We start from the raw sequence: 7,258 nt of genomic DNA, 5'->3' as shown, positions 1-7,258 counted from the left end.
TGTTATGCATTACTCTTACTTTGTTTATCTACTATGCGCAATTGATAAATGCTTGTATGAATGCTTATATGTGAAAATAATCTAAGTAATTAGCTAACAAAGCTTAATTAAGGAGGACTTGGGTAAATAACATGGGTCGCGCTGTGGCTAGAACAATGCGAAGATAGTATCACAGGGCGCGGGGTGCTCACCGGTGCGCGTAGCATAATAAGTGCGAAGGTTGGACCATGTAATGATCACCTCATATCAGACATCCCCAGGGTGTGGAAACTTGGTTCTATCACCCTCCCATACTACTTCAGGTGAGACCTCAATCTGCGCTCCGCGGACTGTTGCCGAAAGGGCCAGTAGTACTGGTATTTGCTTGGCTAAATCACTTCTGAACCTGGGTCAGGCCCCACTAAGCCAACAGACACTGTTACAAACTATGGAGTCATACTCCTCCACCATAGCATCAACCCAAATTGGCTATTGCACTGCTTCCACAAAGGAGGATGGTCTAGTCTCAACACATTCCCCAACAAGGGCCATCTATTCAGTGTACCTCTCAGGTGACCTCCTCTGTCTACGCTGAGAAGATGGTGCTCCCACATTCTCTCTCACATCCTTCAAAAATCTGTCAACCTCTCTTGTGTGCTTCCGTCCTTCTTTGGAAGAATCTGCTTGAGTGGATGTCTCCACTCTTGGAACTTCTGCATGTGGCTGCTCCGCATCAGTCCGAGGCTCCTCCTCCTTAGGAACCAACAGTTCCTCCATAGCTTGTAGTTGGAGCTGCCTCTCAAGGGAAACTCGCATGGCTTTATTCTCATCAAACTTGAGATCTCTGCAAGCCACTATCCTTTGAATGGTAGGCAATTACACCCATTAGTTGTGAGGTGTATCAGTGTACTCCACAAGTATCCCCAACTCTGTTGTCGACTCAAGCTTATTCCCTACATCCTTTGTCCCACGACAATATACCGATGAGCCAAAGATCTTGAAGTGACCCTCATCTGGTCTCTTACTAGATAAAGCTTCCTCTGGTGTCTTCATCCCAAGTATGCAATGCGGGCTTCTATTATGCAAATAGATCATTGTGTTGCATGCCTCAGCCCACAAGTGAAGTGGTAGGCCTTGGTCATGCAACATTACCTGTGCTACTCCTAAAATAGTTCTGTTCTTCCTCTCAGCCACCCCATTTTGTTGTGGGTTATGAGGTGCTGTCAACTCTTGTTTAATTCCTTCCGCTGCATATAAGTCCTTAAATTATTGAGAGACATATTCTCCATCATTGTCCTTGATATATTGATCAAGGTTTGATTCCCTTGGATATTAATTGGAGCAAATAAAACATGAACACTCTTAATCGAAGTTCAATGCCTATGATGTTGGACATGAGTCGAGGGATGAGTTGTGGTCATGGTCATAACTCCAAGTTCATTGTCTCTGATGGTGGACGAGGCAAGGGAGGGGGTTGCGGTCGTGGTCGTAGAGGTACAACAGATAATAAGATGAGGCACACTACAAATGAGGATCTAGAAGGAAATATAGGGTTTGAGATCTTCATTAAGGGTGAACCCAACTTTGGATGGCTCCTATAAGTTGCCTCGCTTCAACCATTTCTTTTCCAACATATCTACTATTGTATTGAATGGGATGGAAAATTGGTCAGTGATGCAAACAAATTTGTTGGTAGGAAATTAATGCTACCAACAATTATCCATTCACATGCAACATCCTTCTTAAGCTTGCTTTACAATTGTGATTACAAGAAGTTCCTGTAATTATGACCTAAAGTCATTTATGTGTGTTGGATCCATTACATGTTTATAATTCATGTGGTAATTACAAATAATTTCCCCATGTGATGATTAAGTGTTACTCTACAAGCTCCAATGCCAATCCAAACTCTGCATGTCATTTATATTTCAACCAGATTCAACAATGACTATGCAAATTTGTTTTCTCTGGTATAATTCACAGATTTCCTTACCATATGACAGAAATATATTCAGATCTCGACTTTCAATACCAATATATTACCATTGGTATTACCCACAAAAATCTTCAAGCTTGGCGCAATTGTTGTGTAGATCAGATTTTCATACAACACACAAACATATCTTCAGATCTTGACTTTCAATACCAATATATTACCATTGGTATTACCTACAACAATATTCAAGTTTGGCGCAATTGTTGTGTAGTCTAGATTTTCATACAACCTAATACATTTCAGGTTTGAACAGAAAAAATAAAACATTGCTTCATATAACTCCAGAATCTTTGTAATCAAAGGAAAATTTCACACATAACATAGAGTTCAATTTCTCTTGTATTAATTTCACCAATTAGGGACAATCAATACTTAGTATTTACATGCATCAAAAGTAAATATACTTCAAAGTCACCATCTTCCAAAGGCCAACAATTTTCTATTAAGGGTCAACCAGGAAGCAAAGTTACCGGATTCGATTCTTCCTGTAGCCACACTCACCCCAAAATCAACTAAGAACCACAAAAACGTTGATCTAGATCATTCCTACAATGTTGTTGTCTCCAATCGATGAACATGTTTCCAGTTTATGGATACATTCTGATCTAGAAATATTTTAATTGTGTAAGTAAATTCAGCTCTACGTATACCCACACTCCCCCAAAATCAAATTAGAACCACAAAAACATTGATCTGGATCATTCCTGCAATTTTGTTGTCTCCAATCGATGGACCTATTTCTAGTTTATGGATACATTTATGATCTAGAAATATTTTAATCATGTAAGCAAATTTGGCTCTACGTATACCCACAATCGCCCCAAAATCACATCAAAACCATAGAAACATTGGTCTAGATCATTCCTGCATTTTGTTGTCTCCAATTGATGGACTTGTTTCTAGTATATGGATACATTTCTGATCTAGAAATATTTTAATTGTGTAAGAGGAATCACCTAGGGCTTTAGTGGAACTGTAGCATGTGGAAGGAAACAAGTCCCTAAGGTAATGCAAGTTTTTAGTTCATTGAGAGTTGTAGAGTGATAGTAGTAGTATCCAGCTTCGATGGGTGACCTGTTGCATTTGACTATGTTGGAAGTTGTAGTTTTTCTGATGGTTTCTCTGAGCCAGTTTGGGCTTGAGGTGAATGATGATGTGCTGGGACTCATAGTTTTCAAGGCAGACTTGCACGATCCAAAATCATCCCTTGCTTCTTGGAACGAGGATGATAACAACCAATGTTTGTCAGCAGGTGTGGTATGCAACCCCAAAACAGGAAGAGTCACAGAAGTGGTGCTTAGTAGAGGTCTCATTAGGTTTCAGTCCCTTCACATGCTCTCTCTTCCCTACAAAAATATCTTTGGTGATATCAATATCAGTGTAGATCTGGTGCAGATTCCCGACAACAGAATCATAAATTTTAATTAGTGCAATTCCTACCCAACTCTTTCGACAATGTGATACACTCAGAGTCATTTCCATTTCCCAAAATGCATTGCAAGGTGCCCTTCCTTCTATCCTGAGCTCTTGTTCTAGTTTGAAAACATTGAACTTGTCTCCAAACCATCTATCTGGGTCTCTTCCTGGGTCAATTTGGTCAATGAAAAATTTAAGATCACTGGACTTGTCCCAAAATTCCTTTGTAGGAGTTATGCTTATGGGTATTGATGGTATTAGTAGTCTTCGAGAGATTCATCTCAAGAATAACTAATTTTCTGGCCCTTTGCAAGTTGATTTAGGTGAATGTTCTCTTTTGAAAAATTTGGATTTCAACCATAAATTGTTTTCAGTTGGGCTGTGAGATTCCCCAAAAGGGCTGAATTTTGTTTCAGCTATGAGAGTTAGCACTAATTTGTTTGTGGGAACTATCCCATCGTGGATAGGAATTTGAGAGACCTCAAGTCTCTAGATTTGTCAAGTAACAATTTCAATGGATAACTTCCCTCTATGTCCTCCCTGCAGAATATTATGATCATCAATGTATCATACAATAATCTCTCAGGATCCATTCCAAAATATTTACTGGGATGTAGTAGGCTTTACTTAGTTGATTTGAGGAGGAATGGATTTACTGGAAGCATTATTGGTGAGTTATTTAAATTGGGTTTATAGAAAATATATTTGTCATAAAATTTTCTCACTTGGAGCATTCTACAAGCTAGCTCTACAAAATTATACCAAATTGTGGAAGAACTGGATTTGTCACACAGTAGGTTGAGTGGGGAAATATCTCCATAAATCACTCAGTGCTCCAATTTAAAGCTATTGAACTTGTTAGATAACTGTATTGACTCCAATCATATGTTTGGAGCCATACATGTGGGACTTGGTAATGCCAATGCTCTTTTAGTGTTGCAACTGATGGAAATTTCTCATCTCGATGAATTCCTGCAGAAATTGGTGAATGTTCATGTTTGGCTTTGTTGAGCTTGGAAAACAATAGTTTGACTGGAAATGTACCCAAGTAATTATCCAAGTTGAGTCGACAGATAAAGCTTAATTTGGCAATGAACAATCTTACTGGAGAATTACCCTAGCAATTAGGGAACTTGGGTCATCTATTATGGGTAACCATTTCACACAACAAACTTAAAGGGAGGATACCAACAAGATGTATATTAAACACATTAAACAAGACTTATTTCAAAGAAAATGCAGGCCTATGTGGATCGGGAGTGAATGTTACTTGTCCCATGGTTATGCCTAACCCAATAGTTATAAATCAAAATACAAGAGGGAGTCCAACCGGAGGAGGAATTCATGTGATTAAATATACACACAGCGGAATTGTGATATCTGCAGAAGCTAAGATTGCAAGAATATCTGTAGAATTTTAATATCTGCAAAAGTGTTTCTACAATAATTGCAATATCTGCAGCAAGTACGATTGCATTTGGTGTTGTTGTTGTGACTATACTGAATATAAAAGAACATTCCAATTCAAAATCAATGAATCTTATGCTTGATAGATTTTCTCAGTCCCCATCCACTGATATGGCTCTAAGAAAGCTTCTTATGTTTACACCTAACTATGATCATGCATATGAGGATTGGATGACTAGTGCTCATGCATTGATTAACAAAGTATGCAAGCTTGGAAGGCATGGGGGGGTGGGGCGGGGGGGTATGAAACTATCTACAAAGAAGTCCTAGGGGATGGGTGAGTAGTTGCTATAAAGAATCTAATTGTTTCAAATTTATTTAAATCATAAGAAAACTTTGAGAGGGAGAAACATATTTTGCGCAGAATCAAGCATCCAAATCTAGTGAATTTGCAAGGCTACTACTGGACACCACAATTATACCTTCTTATTTATGACACAATTCAAAGTGGAAGTTTATATAGTCGACTTCATGAAAGATCCCAAACAGATCCCCCGTTAAGTTAGTCAAACTGGTTTAATATAGCTTTGGGGACTGCAATGGGGCTTGCACATCTTCACCATGCTTATAGACAACCAGTCATACACTATAACATAAAATCCAACAATATTTTGCTAGATGAAAATTGCAACCCTAAAGTTGCAGATTATGGCCTTGCAAAGTTGTTTCCCATGCTTGATAGATATATTATTAGTAGAAAATTACGAAGTGCATTAGGATATATGGCACCCAAATTTTTCTGTCAGAGCCTTAAGGTAAATGAAATATGTGATGTCTATGGATTTGGGGTGTTTCTGTTAGAACTTGTTATAGGCAGAAGGCCAGTTGAATACATGGAGGATGATGTTGTGATCTTATGTGACAATGTGTGGTCATTACTAGATGAAGGAAAGGCACTAACTTGTGTGGATTCGAATTATTTTGCAAGTCAGTGGAGGAATGTAACTTATTTAAGAAGAATGGGAATGTAACTTACTTATGTGCCTAATATTGATGGAAGAATGAGCTTCCTCCACTGAGGGTTGAGATGGCTCAACATAAGGCTATGCTGAGTTTGAAGGTGCAAATTTGGTAGTAGGTGACTACTGTTTCTGTGAGTTATCTTGCTCATGATCTCATGATCCGTGGTGGTATTGGATCCTTGGGTTCTTTGTGGATCTTGCCTAAATATTTCCTAGAAAACAAAAAACAATAAAAATATAAATCTAATATATCAATTTATATTTAATTAATTATGAAAACTAAACCACAAAATTTTCAACTTAACATTCTTATTGGGGTCTCTTTGCACCTTTTTGGAGCAATTGATAGTATTAACATTAAGAGAGAAGTTTTCCAAAAAAACAAGCATTAAGGGAGAAGGTCAGAGAGTTGAAATTCAATACATACATCGATGTTTCCTTCTCAACCATATGTCTCGTGAAGTCTAGAGAGAGATAATACAAAGAAAATATAGAAATAAACCCAAATAGAGAAAGAAACCCTCTCAAAATCAAAAAGTGCAGGAGTGTAGGGCACTTAGGATGCGAGTGGGAACATAGATTTTCAAACTGGAACTCTTGTTCTTCCACCATTCCCAAACCCTATTGCCCTTACCTAAACCTCTATTAGGTTTCTTCCTTTGGATCTTCTTCATCCATTATTTGAGATTACAACAAAAATGTTGATCTGACACGAGAAGGACAAGGTGTCAATGTCCAGGTTCTCCTCCGTTACAGATATGCAGGGTTTTCACTGTCGTTCCCTTTTACTTGCATTTTATTTATAATATTTTGTATGGATTTTGGTCCTTCTATGGTGAGTTTTCTGATTTGGTTGGGAGTCTTAGGCCATTAAACAAGGAAGAATTGAGAAGAAAAGTGCTTCAGGTTGTGACATGCAATGACTTCCAGCGAGAAGTTATTGTGTTACAAAATATTGCCAGCAAGAAAATAGATTGAATATTTACATTCAACAAGGTAATATCCCAAACCTTCTATCAAGATTAATGGTAATAGTGAGCTTGGCTTTAGCCCTCAAATAGGGATTATGTATCTTACCTTGGATGAAAATCTGACGTTGTTTTTCTTTCCAGAGTTGGAGGAAGTGACATCTATTAGATTTGCATCTAACAACGGTTTTAATTCTCACTTTTAGTCTGGTATGCACAAAACGAAATTACTTTGCATCATTTAGTTTTGATTCCATGGGAAAATATGAAAACAAATCCATGATGAATGCTAAGTAATGAAATTTTTCCTCTGCATCAAAATATTGACATTCAACAAGATGTATTGTAGTTTTGTGGAAAATTCAATCTGCATCATATAAAGAAGCTGCAATGGAAAATTAATTTGTTTCGCTAAGATTTTATCTCAACGTGGTTTTATTTTGGAAACCCTCCTTGCTTTGAAGGTAGAA

General features: G+C 37.8%; 1 pseudogene; it reads left to right on the top strand.

The window, feature by feature from the left end:
• Positions 1–3,040: 3,040 nt before the first annotated feature.
• LOC149265555 (uncharacterized) lies at positions 3,041–5,829 on the top strand (annotated as a pseudogene).
• The last annotated feature ends 1,429 nt before the right edge of the window (positions 5,830–7,258 follow it).

This window comes from Pinus tabuliformis, chromosome 6 (genome assembly GCF_031772625.1).
Source record: "Pinus tabuliformis cultivar Carrire ecotype Pingquan chromosome 6, CPIR1, whole genome shotgun sequence".
Classification (NCBI taxonomy): domain Eukaryota; kingdom Viridiplantae; phylum Streptophyta; class Pinopsida; order Pinales; family Pinaceae; genus Pinus; species Pinus tabuliformis.
Note: the sequence above shows the minus strand (reverse complement) of the source record. Positions and strands in the feature narration are given on the sequence as shown.